This window comes from Jaculus jaculus, chromosome 18 (genome assembly GCF_020740685.1).
Source record: "Jaculus jaculus isolate mJacJac1 chromosome 18, mJacJac1.mat.Y.cur, whole genome shotgun sequence".
NCBI classification, from domain to species: domain Eukaryota; kingdom Metazoa; phylum Chordata; class Mammalia; order Rodentia; family Dipodidae; genus Jaculus; species Jaculus jaculus.
The window spans coordinates 1433328-1453224 of NC_059119.1; the positions used below are offsets into that span (position 1 = coordinate 1433328).

Below are 19897 nucleotides of genomic sequence, written 5' to 3' on the forward strand. Positions count from 1 at the left end.
GTATGTGATATGTGTGTGTTTATGTATATATTATATATATATTATATATATATACATATATATTATATATACATATATTATATATATGTAATATACATACATATGTGTGTGTATATATAATATATATATATATATATTCCATTTATAATACAACCAAAAGCAATTACTTTTCTTACAATAGGAACACAAAATACTTCCTGGTAGTTCATAGATACACTGTGGAACAAGAGATGAATATGCAGGTTACCTTCCAAATAGTTATGAGCTACATAATTTATGGAGGACTTCAGAAAGATAATAGATATTAGGTGGCATTTGGTTGAACTATTATCAGGCAAATAAGCAAGACAAATCTATTCTAGAATAAGTTAAAAAAATGTGTGTTTTACATTATACTCTCTGAATTTGAGAGTGTCACTATGGAAATCTAAATACCTCCCAGAAGTACATGTTTATGCAAAGCCCTACAATCTGTGGCGGAAACATACTTAAAAAAGCTGGCCATAGCCCACCATAAGTAGAACCATAGTTCTAGAACTAAATTAATAATCTATTATCTTTTTAAAAAAATTTATTAGTTATGTACACAGTGTGTATGTAGACATGTTGGTACCATCATGAGCTTACTCCCTGTTAGCCCCCCTCCAAAGGGACCCTTCTCATTTGGGAATGTGAGTAGTGCATTGGGGGTTAGACATCAGTTATGGGGAGGAGGCAATGTCTCTGTGGATAATGTCCCAACATGTGGATCTAACAATCTTTATGGCCCCTCTTCCATGAATTTCCTTGAGCCATGTTGGGTTCGTTTTAGGTCTACTTCAGTGATGAGGTCTTGGGAGCCTCTATGTCTCTGGATATCTGGTTTGGGAGGAGTTGAGTATTCTCTGTGTCCATCTCCTTCACCTTTGTGCTGGTACCAGGTTCACCAAGAAAGCAGCACTCTTGCTCATTTCCCAATTCCTTTATGGTTTCAGCTGGGGCCTACACCTCTTAAATTCTCTCTAAAATAATAATGGTTATCCCATTTATCTGGTGCTGACTTCACGCTCCATTGGAGAACTTGCTTCTCTTTTTCACAGGATGCAGAACCTAAGGAGAAAATCTATTAGCAGTAAAAAGAAACAATTTGTGAATATTATTAATATAATAATGTAGGAAAATGAATTTGTGTCACATAGTATTACATGAGGAAGAACTAGAAGGTTCCGCATTATTCTTAACCACATCATAATCCTTGAACTTGTTAGCTGTACAATTTTATATTCACAGAGGTAACAAGGCAGTTAATTTTGATTTTGTTGCTGAAAACTATACAGGATTAATAGTTGTGTTATTTTTGTTACTTTCCAAAGCAGAAATGCTAACAATGACAAATATTCATTTATATTGTTTTCTTTACATACATGTATTTAGCCTTTAAATCTATGTAGTTCAAAGCTAATTGGATGTATTTGGATCAATATCTTTTTCACTTGTCAGTTTAGAATACATTCATAGCAAAATGACATATGGTTTGTAAGTATGGAGAAAAATAATGAAATTTTCAACATCTATCAAATATTTTTACATGAAATATTTTTACCTCATGAGTGTTTCATGTAAAATGCTAAACCTCCTTGAAGATTCCCAAAGAAGATATAGACTTTTCCAACCTTGCCAAATTCCAGGCTCGTTAATGTTTATAGGACTCAAACAAGATATTTTGGTCTAATCTTATCTAACTTATTGTATCCTGTTAAATAATACATGTACAATGTGGTGGTTTGATTCAGATGCACTCTGAATGCTAGGTTCCCAGCTGGTGGCAATTTGAGAACTGGAGTTTCCTAGAGGTAGTATATTCTTTGAGGTGGGCTTATAGTTGTTATAAACCAGCTTTCCCTTGCCAGTGTTGGGCACACTTTCCTGCTGCTTTTGTCTGCCTGATGTTGGCCAGGAAGTGATGTCTACCCTCTGCTCATATCATCGTTTCCCCCTGCCATCATGGAGCTTTCCCTCGAGTCTGTAAGCCAAAATAAAACCGTTCTTCCCACGAGCTGCTCTTGGTTGAGTGTTTTCTGCCAGCATACTGAGGGTGATGGCAACACACACACACACACACACACACACACACACACACTCTCTCTCTCTCTCTCTCCCCCTCCCCCCCTTCTCTCTCTCCCCCACCCTCCCTCCTTCCCTCCCCCCCCCCCCCCTCTCCAAAGTCTTCTTTCAACCCTGCCTGGGAAATTACTCTGAATTCTGCCATTTCTGTCTTCCCCCCTTCAGGTACAACTGTGATTCTGGCCCTCTTTGTCAGGCAGCTCCCTCAAGTGCACATACAACTTTCCAATTTGGCTACTGTCACTAACTACCTTGTTCAATAGATCCCCTCTTTCTGTCATCCAACAGTTGGGATTACAAGAGGCCATCTCACCCACCTGCCAGGAATTTATGTGAAGTCTTCAAGCTCACACTTACCCATATTCTTAAATATTATTATTACTAGCTTCCCATGGAAATGTACATACTGATCAGAAAGTAGAAAAAGATTAATTTGTGGACGAATCAACTAAATTTGGCAATTTCTTCATTATAACCATGAAAATAGTGTTTTTTTTTTGAAAACGGCAACTCTATTAATCTATCAGTGCTTCATATCAAAAGATAAGCTACTACTTAGCAAATAACATACACAACTCTCACTGTTTCTTTTGCCTTTAGAGATGTTAAAGTAGGCTAGCATTATCAACAATGTTATATTACACTCATTTAATTTATAGATTTCCTTACTCATCTTATCAGAATTGTCCTGGCCACCAATATAAAAATATTTATTTTAACCAAATAATTATTGTGGTGGTTTGAATAGAATAGATGGCCCCCAATATATATTCAGTTGTTTGTTTGTAGTTTGCATCTGTAGCCACCTGGCTGGAGGCAGCATCACTGGGTAGATCTTAAGGTGTGGTGATGGGTTTCAGGTTTCAATCTAAAGATATGCAAAGTGTGCCTACCAGGAGTTCTTGAAGTATGCTGTGCGGCTTTTTGGCTTTTAGGCTTGTGCTTCTCTCTCTCTGTTTGGACCTGTGAAGGCAGGCCAGCTTCTTCTGCCATTATGGAACTTCCCCTGGATCTGTAAGCTTCAATAAATATCTCTTCCTCCATAACTATGCTTGGTCTGGAAGTTCATCCCAGCGAACCTGAATCTGTCTGCTACAATTATGTATCAACATAATTTAGCCTGGACACTAAAAAGTCTGTTTCCAAGCACTCTCCACAGCATATCATTCTGTAAATTATCATAAAAGGTTGTATACATCAAAATACTTATTAAATGAGCAATAAAATTCCTGTGTTGGTAAACATTTCCTGAAATTCCTGCTTTCCTGCCTATTTCTCTAGTTTCCTTGGGCATTCAGGTCATATCATATACTTTTTCTTATTAATATCATTTATTTGGGCTTATCATTTGTTTGTGTGTTCTTTTTAAAATAAAATTTCCTGTTTGTGTTATTCTTAATGTAAAATATTTAAAGGGAAAATATAACAAAATGAGATAGACTTTAAACGCAGGATGAACATTTCTGGGGAGGCAGCCATTGAACTTGGCACCACATAAAATAAACAAGTGGTTTTTTTTTTTTGCTTTGTTTTTAACAAGTGACTAGGGTTCATCCCACTCTTTTTAGCTTAAATTGCTTTTAACTTAAAAACAGCTCACTGTTTTTAGCTTATCAATATGCTTCCTTTATGATCTGTATTATCGATATTTCCTTGCTTTTTTCTTTCTTTTTTTTGTTTTTGTTTTTTTGAGGTAGGCTCTCACTATAGCTCAGGCAGACCTAGAATTCACTATGTAGTCTCAGGGTAGCCTTGAACTTTCAGTGATTCTCCTACCTCTGCCTCCTGAGTGCTGGGATTAAAGGCATGTGCCACCACACTCAGCAGTTTGCTTTTAATTTTTTTTTTAACTTGGCTGAGAATCCCTCCCCCTTCTCAAATATGCACATAGTTGGTATTACCTAGTATTCATGCCATGTTAGTGATTACTTTAGATGGTTTATTTTTCTGGGCTCAGCCATATTAAAACATTTAAAAGCTACTTTCTGAGGTCCAGTCTGCATAAGGTTTGCAGGATTTTCTTTCCAGAGTACACAGGACACTGCTGAAGTATCTGGTCATTAAACATTTCAAAAACATAAAGTATGTGTGGTTAGTGTGTGGGGGCACACAAATGTGAAAGCTTTTTCATCATTCTTATAAGCTTATAGACATTTTGTGCATCTCTAAGTGGTAACAGTATAATTCAAATATTTAATATATTTCTTGAAGGTCAGGACACCAGAAGAAGGCCTTCCTTGATCATTTTGAGCATGCCTTTGCTTGCCATCTTGACATGAACAGCATATGGGCACCTGCTGGTTCAGTCAGCTGAACAAAATTCTCTCTAAAATAATAATGGTCATCCCATTTATCTGGTGCTGACTTCACTCTCCATTGAAGAATCTGCTTCTCTTTTTCAGGTGGATGCAGATCCTGAGGAGAAAATCAGCCCATCACACATCACCAGGGCTGCAGCTGAAATCATAGAGTAAGTGGGGAAATGAGCAAGAGTGCTGCTTTCTTGGTGAACCTGGTACCAGCACAAGGGTGAAGGAGATAGACACAGAGAACACTCAACTCCTACCAAACCAGATATCCAGAGACACAGAGGCTCCTGAGACCTCATCACTGAAGTAGACTTAAAACAAACCCAACATGGCTCAGGGAAATTCATGGGAGAGGGGGCAGAAAGATTGTTATGACCCACAATCAAAGGAGGGTCCCTTCAAAGGGGGAAGGACAGGAAGGAGGCTAATGATGGTACCAACATGGCTGTATACACACTGTGTATATAACTAATAATAAAATAAATGTAATTTAAAAAAAAAGAAGGGAAGAACATGGGCAGGACCAGTGGCATTGTCCTGACCTGTAACTCTCAAAACCAGAAATGGAGGCCATGCACATTGAGCTGTTCATAGGAGAGACCTACAAGGTCACCAAAACAAGATGGGCTTCTGTCAAAGCACTTGATTGCCCGCTTGAGGTAAAAGATAAGACCCTATTGCTAAAGACACCATATACAGCCAGCACAGAACATGGAGAAACCTGGCTGGAATCCGGAAGAGAGTCAAGTCCCAGACAGCCCATCTAGTGCAGGAAAGCACTACATGAGCTGCTGGGGAAAGTGGTCAACAATGGCATGAGTAAGCAAGGGTTTAAGATATTGAGAAGCAACCAGACTGACAAGAAGTACACATCAGTGCAATGGTGGCACACAGGCTTGGTGGGTAACCAGTGGCTTTTTGATTAGCTAAGATATCCATTCAATAGAAATGAACACATATCTGGAACTGGGAACAGGTCTGAATCCTATGGAGACAAAGATTATAGTCTCCAGTGTCAAGCTCCTACTAGTCCTTGGTTAAAAGAGGGACTACAGCCATCAATTTCTCCCTAAATTAATGTTGATCCAATTTACCTATGCTGACTCCACTCTCCATTACAGAATATGGTTTTCCTTTTCAGAAGGTAGTGAGACCCGAGGAGATAAGCCACCCCTCACATCTCAGTCAAGGACCAGGTGAAACCACAGAGGAAGTGGGGAGATGAGCAAGAGGGCTACTTTCATGGTGAGCCTGACAATCAGTGCCAGAGTGAGAAGACAGACAGTGAGGATTCTTAACACCTACCAAAGCAGAAACCCAATTTAACCTATGCTGACCTCACACCTCTACACTGGAGAATCTGCTTTTCTTTTTCGGAAGGCAGCAACATCCAAGGAGATAAACTACCCCTTCATCTCAGTCAAGACCCAGGCAATTCCACAGAGGAAGCAGGGAGAGGAGCAACAATGCTGCTTCCATGGTAAGCCTGACAAGCAGCACCAGGGTGAAAGAGACAGACCCTGAGGACACTCAACACCTACTAAAGCAGAGATCCAGAGGTTTCTAAGAGCTCATCACTGAAGTAGACTTAAAACACACCCAACAGGGCTCTGGAAGTTTTGTAGAAGAGGGGATGGAAAAATTGTAAGAGCCATAGGTCAGAACGTCATGTTGTCATGTCCAGAGGCACTGCCTCCTCCCAATAAGTGATTGCAGCTCCCACAAAGCATAACCCACAACCCCATGGGGAATACCAGCAACCCCACTAAGTAGGGTCCCCTGTGGAAGGGTGGCAGGGAGGAGGGAAAGAATGGTATCAACACATGATTTATTCATACAAAGTATGCTCTTAATTTTAAAAAGGTTGGAGAGATGGCTTAGCAGTTAGGACACTTGCCTGCAAAGTCAAACAAACAAGATTTGGTTCTCCAGGACCCACATAAGCCAGATGCACAAGGTGGTGCATACATCTGGAGTTCAAATGCAGCATCTAGAGGCCCTGGCATGTCCATTCTCTCCCTCTCTCTCTCTCTCTGTCTCACTCCAATAAGCCAATAAAACATTTAAAAAATAAAAATATAAAAATAAAATATTATAACAGGAAAAATAGTCCTGTCAATATCTGTCTGTCACTTTTTCAGTGTCTGTCATTCTTATCTCTACTGGGTACCTAGCCTCATTGTGGTTTGTTTATTTATTTATCTTAGTATTTTTCTGCATGCATGTATTTTGTGTGTACCTAGCATATGCATATTTATATGCTGGTCTTTGACACACAATGGAACACTCGTCTGTGCCATCTAGAGGATGATCTCTGCAATCACTCACCTATTGCTTTCCTTGTAACAAAATCTTTCACTGGCTATAGAGCTTGCCATCTACAAGCCCTAGTGTCTCTGCAGTGGCTGCTCCCCTACAGGAATTGGGTTACAAATATGAATGGCCATGCCTAGCTGTTTACATGGGTTCTAGAAATTCAAACTTAGCAGTGTCAGATTGCTTAATGCTTTCATGTTTCTGTAGGAAGCACACTTGATTGCTGAGCCATCTCTCTAGCCTTAATTGTTATTTAAATAGAACTTTTTATTTTTCTTTATTAGTTATATACACAGTGTGTATACAGCCTTGTTGGTAACATCATTAGTCTCCTCCCTATCCTTACCCCTCTGAGGGGACCCTCCTTGTTGGGGATTGTGGGTCATGTATTGTGGGGGTAGCCATAAGTTACAGGGAAGAGGCAATATCTCTGTGCATAATGTCCCAACTTGTGGCTCAAACAATCTTTCCACCCCCTCTTCCACAAATTTCCCTGAGCCATGTTGGGTTCATTTTAAGTCTACTTCAGTGATGAGGTCTTGGGAACCTCTGTGTCTATATATATCTGGTTTCATAGGAGTTCAGTGTCTTCTGTGTCTATCTCCTTTACCCTTTGGGCCGGTACCAGGTTCACCAAGAAAGTAGCACTCTTGCTTATTTCCCCAATTACTCTATGGTTTCAGCTGGGGCCCTGGTGAGGTGTGATGGGCTGAATCTCTCCTCAGGTTCTGTGATCATCTAAAAAAGAGAAGCAGATTCTCCAATAGAGAGTGGATTCAGCACTGGACAAATGAGATAACCATTATTATTTTAGAGGGAACTTAATAGGTGTAAGCCCCCTTGTAGCCCACGACTTGTAGGAGCTTGGCATTAGAGAGCAAACTCAATATTTGGTTATAGTTCTAACTTGTTTCCTAGTTCCATCTATGGGTTCTGTTCTACTGAGAGGATCTGTTAGCCAATTTAAGAGCAATTGGTTCCCCACCATGGCTGTGTGCCACTATTGCACTTGTGTGAGAATCACTTCAGGTTATTTGCTGCTGAGTAGCTTAGACCATAAGTTGCTTGGACAGATGTTGGTCATTTTCCCCCAGTAGCTCATGTAGCACCTGCTGGTACTTGATGAGCTGTCTAGGGACTCACTGTCCTCCAGATTCCAGGCAGGTCTCTCCATATTCTGTACCAACAGCATATGGTGCCTTTGGCAGTAGGGTCTTACCATTAGTGGGTAATAAAGTGCTCTGACAGAAACATGTCTTCTTTTGGGAAACCTTGTATGTCTCTCGGGTCAATAGCTCATGGATGTTAACTTCATCCTGGTACTGGTAGTTACAGCCCAGCACCAAGAGAAAAGAGGGAAGAAAAAGATAGGTAATATAAAAGAGAAAAACAAGAGAGAGAAACAGGAGATTAAGTTTAGTCTTCATCATACCCTCTCCAGGGCCTTTTGATTCAGGTATTCCCTCCAAGGACATAATAAAGATTCAACCTTTTAGTCTGTTTTTCAGGATATAGGACTCTATGGTACCATTTCCATTTGGGTCCCTCCACCCTTGCCCTCCCCTCCCACCCCACTCTCCCTATTGTCCAGTCCTTGAGATGCCTATTAGGTATATCAACATATCAGGATCTTGGTCAGATTCAGGTTAGGAGCCTCAGATGTGGTTAGGTGAGTTCACTAGGAATGAGCTGTTCCAAGTTCAACCATTTTTCTTCAAATTTCATTGTGTCATTTTTCCTTAGTGCTGTGTAGAATTCTATCATGTAGATATACTACATCTTGGTTATCCATTCATCTAATGATGGACATGTGGGTTGGTTTCTGCTCTTAGCTATTATGAATTGAAAAGCTATAAACATGGTTGAGCAAATCTCTCTGAACTGAAGCATGGCGCTTTTAGGGTAAATGTCAAGTAAGGGAATAACTGGGTCTGTTGATAACTCTTTTTAGGAGTCTCAATATTTACTTCCATAGTGGTTGTACCTTCTTACATTCCCACCAACAGTGAATGAGGGTTTCTATTTCTCTGCATCCTTGCCAGCATTTGTTTTCATTTGATTTTTTACATTTTGCTATCCTTACTAGGGTAAGGTAGAATCTCAGAGTTGTTTTAATTTGCATTTCCAATGATTAGGGATGTTGAACATTTTTAAGTGTGTGTTTACCATTTGTACTTCTTCCTCTGAGAATAAATAGAACTTCTTAAATGACTAAATAACAACATTCCATCTGTATAAGTCCACTCTGTAGATCATGGATGGCAAAGACTGTGTTTACATTTGCCACCTTTTCTACTCTTATTCACTATGAAATCAAAGGGTTCTTTACAAGTTTTAGATATAAGCCCTTTCACAGATATAAGTTTGGACATCATATTAGCCCTGTATGTGGTTGGTCACTTCATATTCATAACATGTCCTTTTGAAATTGAAAGGCTTAATTGTGCTGAGACACACTGCATCATTTTTTTTCAGTTCATATTTTTATGTCTCAGGAAACAATGGCATTACTCAGTCACTTAGAGTCGCTTACAGTGTATGTAATGTCTAATTCTTAACAACTTACCTGGGATAGTCTAATATCCTTGTTCAATCTGCACTCCTTATGACTGTGCTGCACAATAATCCTTGAATCTAGGTAGTGAAGTATGCTCTTATTTGTATCAGGTTCATTCTTTGTGTTAGAAATAAACTTCATATTTTTCTTATTGTATTAAAAACAGAAATAGCTAAAACACCTAAAGATTGATCTACCATATGACCCAGCTATAGCACTCCTAGGCATATATCCAAAGGACTCATCTCATTTCCTTAGAAGTACGTGCTCAACCATGTTTATTGCTGCTCAATTTATAATAGCTGGGAAATGGAACCAGCCTAGATGTCCCTCAACTGATGAGTGGATAATGAAGATGTGGCACATTTATACAATGGAGTTCTACTCAGCGGTAAAGAAAAATGAAGTTATGAAATTTGCAGAAAAATGGATGGACCTGGAAAGGATTATACTAAGTGAGGTAACCCAGGCTCAGAAAGTCAAGTGCCACATGTTCTCTCTCATATGTGGATCCTAGCTACAGATGATTGGGCTTCTGCGTGAGAAGGAAAATACTTAGTAGCAGAGGCCAGTAAGTTAAAAAGGAGATATAAAGGGAAGAGAAAGGAAGGGAGGAGGGTACTTAATAGGTTGATATTGTATATATGTAAGTACAATGATTGAGATGGGGAGGTAATATGATGGAGAATGGAATTTCAAAGGGGAAAGTGTCAGGGGGGAGGGAGGGAATTACCATGGGATATTTTTTTATAATCATGGAAAATGTTAATAAAAATTTAAAAATTAGAAAAAAAAAAAAAGAAATTAACCCAGGGGGCTGGAGAGAGGGCTCAGCGGATGAAGTGCTTGCCTGCAAAGTCTGATGACCCAGGTTCAACTCCCCAGTACTCATGTAAAGTCAGGTGCACAAAGTGGTGCATGTGTCCAAATTTTGTTTGCAGCAGCTAGAGGCTCTGGCATATCTATTCCCCTCTCTCTCCCTCCCCACCCCTCAACTTGCAAATAAATAAGTAAAAATACTTTAAAAAAAAAAAGAAAAAAATATTTATTTACAAGCAGAGAAAGACAGAGACAAGAGAGACAGAAAGAGAATGGGCACAGCAGAGCCTCTAGCTGCTACAAACAAACTCCAGACACATGCATCACTTTGTACATCTGGCTTTACATGGGTACTGGGGAACTGAACCTGGGTGGTTAAGCTGTGAAGGTAAGCACCTTAACCGCTGAACTATTTCTCACTATGATGTAATGTAGCAAGAGGTACCCTGGCTACTTTGTGCTATGTTGTTTGGACTTTCAGTTCCTAAAACTGTGAGCTAAAAAAAAAAAAATCTCTTTCCTTTATAAGTACTTACCTCAGGTGTTTTGTTACAGCAGTGGAAAACTGACTAATACAACTTTTCTTATTCAACATAGTAATACAAGAGCGTGTGACCAAAGTAATAAAACAAGAAATGGAAATGACTGTAAAAAAAAAAAAAAACAAAACCAGAAATAGTGCAATTTTCTCTTATAAAACATGTTTCACTGGAGCATATAGTACATATGTGAATTATGTTTCATTGCTCATGTTCTTATCTTCATGTGGTAAGGACATTGACAATCAATTCATTTAGCAGCCACCTGGTACAGACTTCCATTTTCTACAAGTCTTCTGAATATATTTCAGTTTAAGTGAAATTTTATGTTTTCATCAACACCTCCTAGTAAATTGTCTGTTAACCCGCAACTCTCTTCTCAGCTTCTATTATTTATTTATTTGTAAGCTGAGAGAGAGGGGAAAAGAGAGAGAGAGAGGGAGAGAAGGGACATGCCAAGACCTCCTGCCAGTGCAAATGAACACCAGATGCATGCACCATTCTGTATCTGGCTTTGCAATGGGATTCTAGGGAACAAAATGCAGGCCATCAGGTTTTGCAAGCAAGAACATGAACTTCTGAGCCATCTCTCCAGCTCCTCTCTTCTCAGCTTCTGTGAGCTCAGCATGTTTAAGATCTCACATGTGAGATGATATACTACTTTCTCAGACACTCATTTGTATCTCCTAACATGGTATGCTCTAGGGTTATCCATGTAGTCAGAAATGTCAGAATTTCCTTCTTTTATAAAGATATTTATATTGTCATTGTACTGCCCAGCTACATTTCCCTTATGATGACTGTGTTGAGCATTTCTTTGTAGAAATGTTTATTAACATGCCACGAAAATGTATTATACATTGATGAAATAAATTTAGGAGGTCACAAATAACTGGCAACACATCTTATGGCCCTTGGAGTATGAAAATATGGCAAAATATCTGTCTTTCCAAAAGCAATGTGAAAATTCAGCAGGATATCTGCCAAGATGTCAATAACACTGTTTACAGATTCAGAAAAAATAACCCTACGTCATGTATATACAAGGGCAAAAAACCTGAGTGTCTAAAGCAATTGTGCAATAAAAAGAAAGTTGGGCTGGAGAGATGGCTTAGTGGTTAAGGTTCTTTCCTGCAAAGCCTCAGAACCCAGGTTCAATTCTCCAGTACCCATGTAGGCCTGATATTCGTTTATAGTGCCTAGAGGCCCTGACATGCCCATTCTCTCTCTATCTGTCCCTTTTTCTCTCTTAATCTATTCCAAATAAATGAAACAAAGTAAAAATTTTTAAAAAATAAATAAAGTGGCAGGACCCATTAATCTGATCTTTAAATTTATAAAGTGAAAGAACAAGAACAGGATGGCTCTCACAAAAGATTAGACTTAGAAACCAAGCAAACAAAATAGGCATCAATCATCTTCAACAAAGCCACAAAGACAACAAAACAGGTTTAAATTTTTTTTTTCGTTAATGCTGGGGAGATGGCTCATTGGTTAAAGGAATACATTGGCAAAGCCTAGAGGCCCAGGGTCAACTCCCCAGTACTCAAAGCCAGAGGCAAAAAGTGACAGAAACATCTGGAGTTCATTTGAGTAGCAAGAGAGCCTGGTATACCCATTCTCCCTACCCCTACTCTCTCTCCCTCTCTTAAAGTAAATAAATAAAAAATGTTTTTAACAGTTTCTTTAACAGCAGATATTAGGCCAACTGGATATACACACACACAGAGCAACCAGCTCAGAATGAATTGACTTACACTGAAGATCTAAAACTTTACAAGTATTTTGAGAAAACAAGGGTAAAATGCTTCTTGGCTCTGATCTGCACAACCAAATATAGTGTGGCTGGTGAGCTCAGTTGTTTAGAGCATAACCCAATGTGTTGTTTCAGATAATATCCTCCAGATCACAAGGGACAAAAGAATGAATAAATTTTAAGATTGCACAATGTGAAGGAGATGTTCAATGGTGAAGGGATATCACAAGGAAAAAAGAGAACAACTATGATCAACAGATTGAAAATGGAATAAGATGGAAAATATACAAATAACTTGATCAACTCAATGGTAAGAAAACAAGAAACTTATCTTTAAAAATGGGCAAAAGAGTCAGATGTGATAGCACACACCTGTAATCTCAGCTCCTGGGAAGCAGATGAAGGAGGAGTCCTCCAAGTTCTAGGCTAGCCTGGTATACAGAGTGACTTTCATGTCAGATAGGGGACTTCACAGCAAGGCTCTGTGTCAAATCTCAACCAAAAACAAAAATAAAATAGGTGAATTATCTGAGAAAAGATGTTAAAATATTCATGTTGACTACAGATGAACATTGAATTTATGAAATACTATACCATATCACACATATTTTCACAATATTTATATGATATATCCAAATTATTAAAGTAGAGAATGTTTTATTTTTAGCCATTCTGAATTTTTTCCAGAAATTCTATTTTTCTTATCTCATGTGCATTTAATCTGCTTTCTTGAATATTTGAGATAGATTTATAAAAGTGTTTCATGTCCTTGTCTTCAAAGCTTGCCATCTGTGCCCTTGTAGTTCTGATTAGTCTTTTACCTGGTTTTTAGCCACATTTTCTGCTTTGTGTACATTTAAAATGCTTGATAATAAAACAGATTTAAGTTTGTAGACTTTTTTCCCTTTTGAAATATTGTAATTTGACTTTGGCTTTGTTCCAGAATGCAATTATCATGCATGGGATTTTGATCCCATTAAGAAAAAAAAAAAAAATTTAACATGATTACTGTGAGCTTTGAAAAACCTTTAATCTGTAGCTAATTTTATCCCTTTCCTGGGGGTTCAGTGCATCTATGTCTGTCTCATTTCCACCATAACAAACTACATAAATTAGAAAGCTTACAATGACAGAAATGTATTATCTAATAGTACTGGAGAAGAAAAACTGTAAAAGTAGGTATCTTGCAGCCTACATCCTCTGTACTATGGTGAGTCTTCATCATTGTGAGGAAACATCCCTTGTAGACCTCACTGTAAATTATAATTCAAGCATATCTACAGTCTCACTTTCCAAAGCAGGTCAGTCCACAAGAGCCAGCAGTTAAGGCTTCTGCACGTTGTTTGGAAGGACACTGCACACCACATTATAGTTGTTCCCCTGCATTGGGATGTCTTGGTGCCATGGTCACTGTGATGGAAAATTCTGCATCTGGTGAGGTAATTTGTTCTACCTGCTCCAGTTTTCAGTTCTTTGCCTGACTAGTGCATTGCACAATCATGTGAAAGGATCAGTTTTCATCTAAATGCTTAAGGGGCTTCCTCTATAAGTCACCAGAATTACTCTGCAAAGAGCCTTCTTTGCACTGTATCTCAAACATGGCAGTTTCTATGCCTTCTGAAATTCCAACCTCAGCTTCTCTAAACACTGAGATGTGAAACTCCATTGGCATTCTCACCTTGCATGTGTAGCCTGGAAATCTTTCCTAGTTAGGAGCCTGAAGATATAAATTCTCTTGTTTCCATTCTGTTAGCACCCACTGCCTTCTCTCTCCCATTGTCAAATGTCTCAAAGCTGTTACTTCATTTTATTCAAGTGGCTGTAATTGTTTAAGGTAGGAGGAAGGGCCTGGAGTTCTAGGGCCATGCAGACTGATGATTCGTTTCCATTGCCTTGCACTGGGTTTACTACTAAACTGACATGTATCTTTGGGGCCATATTTAATCATTTAAGTAGATGTATTGTAGGCCCTTTTATATTTCTTCCTTATATATTTCCCATATGTTTTTGGAAATATTTCATATTAAATCTTAGACAAATTTACCCCTATTTCACAGATTATGTTTTTGTTTGTATGTTTGTTTGCTTGTTTGTTTTAGTGCTAGAGATCCAACCCAGAGCACACATATACAATATTTGATGAATAGTATTTTAATGGTATTTGATGAAAGCATTAGCAAAAGAGGGGTTGAGGAAATAGCTCAGCAGTTAAAGATGGCTGCTTGCAAATCCTGACAATTTGGGTTCAATTTCCTATCACCCACATAAAACACGACTGGTGTTCATTTGCAGCAACAAAAATCTCTGGAATGTCCACATACATATACTATGTGTAAGTAAATTAAAAAGTTAAAATAGATAAGAATGGAATAGTTGGAACGCTAATACTAGGAATTTTTATTAATACATTTACCATAATTTGATCATCATTTTGTTGTGTTTTCTTTGGTGCCAGTGTAAGGAATAAAACTCAGAACCTCTTACATGATAGGCAAGTGCTCTAAGACTGAGATACACTCTTCCTCCACCCAGCCAAATGTACATCATAAAACTTAATATGAGTTGCATGATCATGAGTATTAAAATGCAGTTAACACCCATTATGACTAGGAGATAAATAAATACAACAAATCTGCTATATGAGCAGACAATTAAAATAGCAGCCAATGAATTCTTCAGGTTCAAGTTATATGGCTGTGTAATTGTAAAAATAGTGTCCTGGAGTAAATTGAGACCACTAGAAGGCCTGTATAGAAGTGTACAGTGATATGTCCATTATCTAAAGCATGAGTATGCTTGTAACTCTCCTGAATCTCAGGAGAATGCTTCGGATGAATCAGCCTTGTTTGAAATATTTTCCTTTTTGCCTAATCATTAGATAGGTATTCCACTGCAGCTCAGTAGATTTCAAGTGACATCACTCAACTGGAATTCATCAGTGCTATAGCCCACAGACAGAGTGGTTCCTAGGATTTATTTAAGGGTTCCACAGAGTTGAATCTTTATTAGTCAGGATTCTCTATAGGAACAGAACCATGAGAATAACTTGGTATTAAAAGGGTGGAATAGCTCATGACAGTTCATATAACTAATGCCTCAGCAGTCCAAATCTGTCACTAAAGGCCTGAGGATTCTTAGAGAATGTCTGTGGGACAGAGGTAGAATCTTATCACAAGAGATGCATGTAGTAAAAAATAATTTCTCTGTCTACTTTTATCTCTTTGTGCTTCTTTGTTGGCTGTTATGATCAGGGGAGAGGCAAGTGGTAACAAGTAAATCTGGTACTGTGTCCCCTGAGTGGTCAGTTATTCCACCCTCTTTAGATGTTCCAGCTCTGGTGTGATCACCAACATTCCTACTGGAGAATAAAGGAGGCTGAGAGTGAGAAGAATAGTAGACACAAAGCTGCCACCACTGCACCTCAAGTATAGGACCTTGACCTCACTGAAGTTGAACTTGGTGCATGTTAGAGGAGGCTAGTATCAGACAGACCTGGATCCAGTGAATCAGAGAGCTGCATCTTGGTATGCTCCTCATTGGAAAGCAGGAGGGAAAACATGCATTGAAAAACTGAGATTTTTTTTTTTTTTTTTGGTTTTTCAAGGTAGGGTCTCACTCTGGTCCAGGCTGACCTGGAATTAACTCTGTAGTCACAGGGTGGCCTTGAACTTAGGGCGATCCTCCTACCTCTGCCTCCCAAGTGCTGGGATTAAAGGTGTACGCCACCACACCTGGCAAAACTGAGATATGTTTTAATCAAAAGATTTTTGAGGACTGGAGAGATGGCTCATTAGTTATAGGTGCTTGCTGATAAACACCTAAGTGGTCCAGGTTCGGTTCCCCAGTACCCATGGTAAAGCCAGATACAGACAAAGTAGAGCATGTGTCTGTAGTTCCTTGACAGTGGCAACAGGTCCTGGCACACTGATACTTACTCTCTGTCCACCTTGGTCTCAAACAAACAAATAAAACATTAAAAGATTAAAAAAAAAAACTTTTGATATGGCTAGGAAGATTGCTCAGTAGCTAAAAATACTTGCAAAGTCGGCCAGCCCCAGTTCAGTTTCAAAGTAGCAAGAGGGGCTGGCATGCCTATACACACATACACACACACACACACACACACACACACACACACACACACACAAAATTCATCAATCAAAAAAGAATTTTAACGCTTAGACAACATTCACTTAGGAATAGCAAACAATGGTTTATTTCTTACTCAAGTAAGATATTTTTATAGGTTTCAGACTGACTTTTGCTTTCTGTATATTAACTTGCACATTTGGTTTTCTCATTTTCCCTAAATTAAAGAGAAGTGGCTCCCTGTAATGATGGAGAACTTAAAAAATGTATAATGCAATTTCAGAAGGCAAATTAAGACTAAAATTCCATATAACACTAACAGAAGAATCACTATGTGATTTGAAATTCTTTAGTATAACATTAATAAGAATTTTTTATGTTATCCCTGAGAACATTATTTAGCTTATTTCTGGTATAAGAAAGTGCTGCAAAAGAAAGTATATATGTACACAATAATTAGTCACCAAATAACCAATATGGCAACATATTGCCACTTTATCTCCTAAAAAAGCAATAATATACTCTGAAAGATTCCTAAGACCAAAAAAGCTTTTAAAATCTTTCCTTTTAAGGGCTGGAGAAATGGTTTAGTAGTTAAGGCACTAGCCTGCAAAGCCTAATAATGCATGTTTGAATCTCCAGGTCTCATGTAAGCCAGATGCACAGTGACACAAGCATGCAATGCTACACATATGCACAAGGGGACACATGCATCTCAAGTTCGTCTGCAGTGGCTGAAGGCCCTGGCAAGCCCATTCTCTCTCTCCCAAATAAATAAAAATAAAATAAAAATCTTTCCTTTTAAAATCTCTGTCACAAAAGAAGGTAACACTTAACTATATTTCGTTATGCAAGTATTTCAGAAAAATATATATAAGCCCACATACTTTCTGTAAAACAAGGATTAAAGAAAAATTGTTTGAATTCAATGCTCATGTGAGTAGATATTTGAGTTGCATATTTCTCCTAGTTGCCTCGTGTAGTTGACAAATTCTGGTTGCTGGGATGAACCTCCAGACCAGACGCAGTTCTGGGAGGAATTTATTTGAAGTTTACAGATCCAGGGGGAAGTTCCATAATGGTGAAAGAAGCTGGCCCTTTTTACCAGATCCATTCACAGAGAGAAAAACAATTACCATGAACATAAGCAAGCACACTCCAGGAACCCTAGACAGAGCTCAAGCACTTCGCATATCTTTACCTAAAAAATTCTAGATCTATACCCAAACATCTCAGGGCTATTTCCTAGGATACCACAGTAACACCCAAGTTACAAGCTTGGAAAAATCTCCTGAATTAATTGGGAGATATCCATTCAAATTACCACACTTTGGTAACAAAAGATCATTGAACTATTAATCATAATATATCATTATAGTTAATAACAATATGAAACAAGATCCTAGCTTATCTGTGAATCAGATATTTACCTAACACTTCTAGTCATGCAAATTGAACTGAAGACATAAATCTTAATAGATCATCATTTTCAGAGGTAGAAATTGTCTTCTCAATCTTGTGCTTTATAGGTAAGCTTTGTCTCTTACTTCTCTCATAGCCTTCAAATTTGAAATAGCTCAATTTAGTCATACATGTTACTTTAGTAGTTTTGCTCTTTGTTTCCAAAAATTACTTCTAAAAGTTCAGTCATATTTGCCTGATGAATTACAACGACTTCTTCTCTTTTTTATTTTTAAAAGGAACATTGTGTTTAATGGTAAAGCTGTGCACACTCCAGCACCAGGAACAGCATGGAGTCGAAGTAGCTATCATGTCTGGGGACTCCATGGAGCCTCACATGGCGAAGAGGATGAGGAAGGCGACCATCAAACAGAACAGCCCCATGGCCTCAGACAGGGCAAAGCCCAGCATAGCATAGAAGAAGAGCTGCTTTGTTGAGAGACAGATTCCTGGCATAGCCAATGATCAAGCTGCCAAACACCGTTCCAATGCAACCCCTGATCCAGCCACACTAACTACAGCGGCCCCAGCACCAGTGAACTTGGCGTCTGTGTCAATGTCCCTGGAAACAACACTGGTCTAGAACTCCCTTGTGGCCACTTAGAGTGGGGAGCTGCTGAAAGGAGGCTGTTTATATGGGGCCTCTGGCCTACTCAGAAGGGAGGCATACAAGGCAGACACAGGCCAGATTAGACCTCTGGTACAGCGGGTCAGAACTGGAGAAACGAGCGGCATCCTAGTGGTCTGCGTGTTAGTGTCCGCACTCCCGCTCTCCTTCCAGCCAGCCCCCATCAGCCCACACCCCTCACCTAGTGCAAAGTGGCTGACTCACCTCCCAGCCTCAGCTCTTTCTCTCCCACACGACATTGTTGTTTCAGGCTGATTGTGGCCTATGCTACATTCTATCTTTAGCTCTTCAACTTACTTTCATTAATAACTTACAACAAAGTGGCTAGAAATATCTATTGTATATTTCACATTGATTTTTAAGTTTCTCATTGTTTTCTTATGTTGAAAATATGTTGAATTATATTTTATTGAAATGTTCAGCTTTTCCAGATTTCTTACTTGACTACCAATACAGAAACTACTGTAAACTATACTTACAGAACCTTTGTTCTTATACTGAAGGAAATCACATCTTTCTCTTTGAGTTCACTAAAGTCTAAGTAAATTTAATGCAAATTATTTCCCTTTAAATGCCACAAGGTCACAAGGATAGTAGCTATACAGAAGTTGTGCTGTTCAGTTTCTCCAACTAAAGTTATTTTATTGTGTATTGTAATAGGTTTTTACATTGGCACTTCTATACATGCTTATATGTAGCTTTGATCATGCTTCCCATTTCTTTTTGTCACTGACCCCATGCTACTCCTACTCAACAATTTTAATTTTTCAAGGGCTTATGTGCAATTGGGAACTGAGGCAGGCCATGATTGTGAGAAATATAGCAAATTAATTTTCAGCCAATGCATCTCATATCTTTCACCTACTTTGTTCCAGCAATAAAACATCACTTAAGCCATGTGCTTTGCTAAGCAACACTATTTAGAATTTACAGTTTATTTTCCATATTAAATGGTAGCAGTGGTTATTATGGTAGGTTTGAAATGCTGCAGACTCTGCACACAATCTGCAGGGCAGGTAGACCAGATGCTCACTGAAAGGTCAAATGATCCTGTCAATTACAATCCTACTTCCCTGATGTTTCTTTATTTCCCAAGCTTTTGTTTGCCTATCTACATTTAAATCTCCTCTGCACCCTCCCCTAAACTGTACTGTGGCGCAAAGCACACGGATCGGGCTGACTTTCAGGTGTGACACACATGTGAGCCACAAAGCCAACTCTTCCTTGGAAGCTGATGCTGAGCTCTGAATGTCAGTTATGAGGCTCAGAGCTCCTTAACAACCAGGACAGCATTTTTAGAATCAGAAAATGTCACACAGG

General features: G+C 38.7%; 1 pseudogene; it reads right to left on the bottom strand.

Annotated features, from left to right (window-relative positions):
* Positions 1–18280: 18280 nt before the first annotated feature.
* Positions 18281–18741, bottom strand: LOC101616721 (annotated as a pseudogene).
* Positions 18742–19897: the final 1156 nt, after the last annotated feature.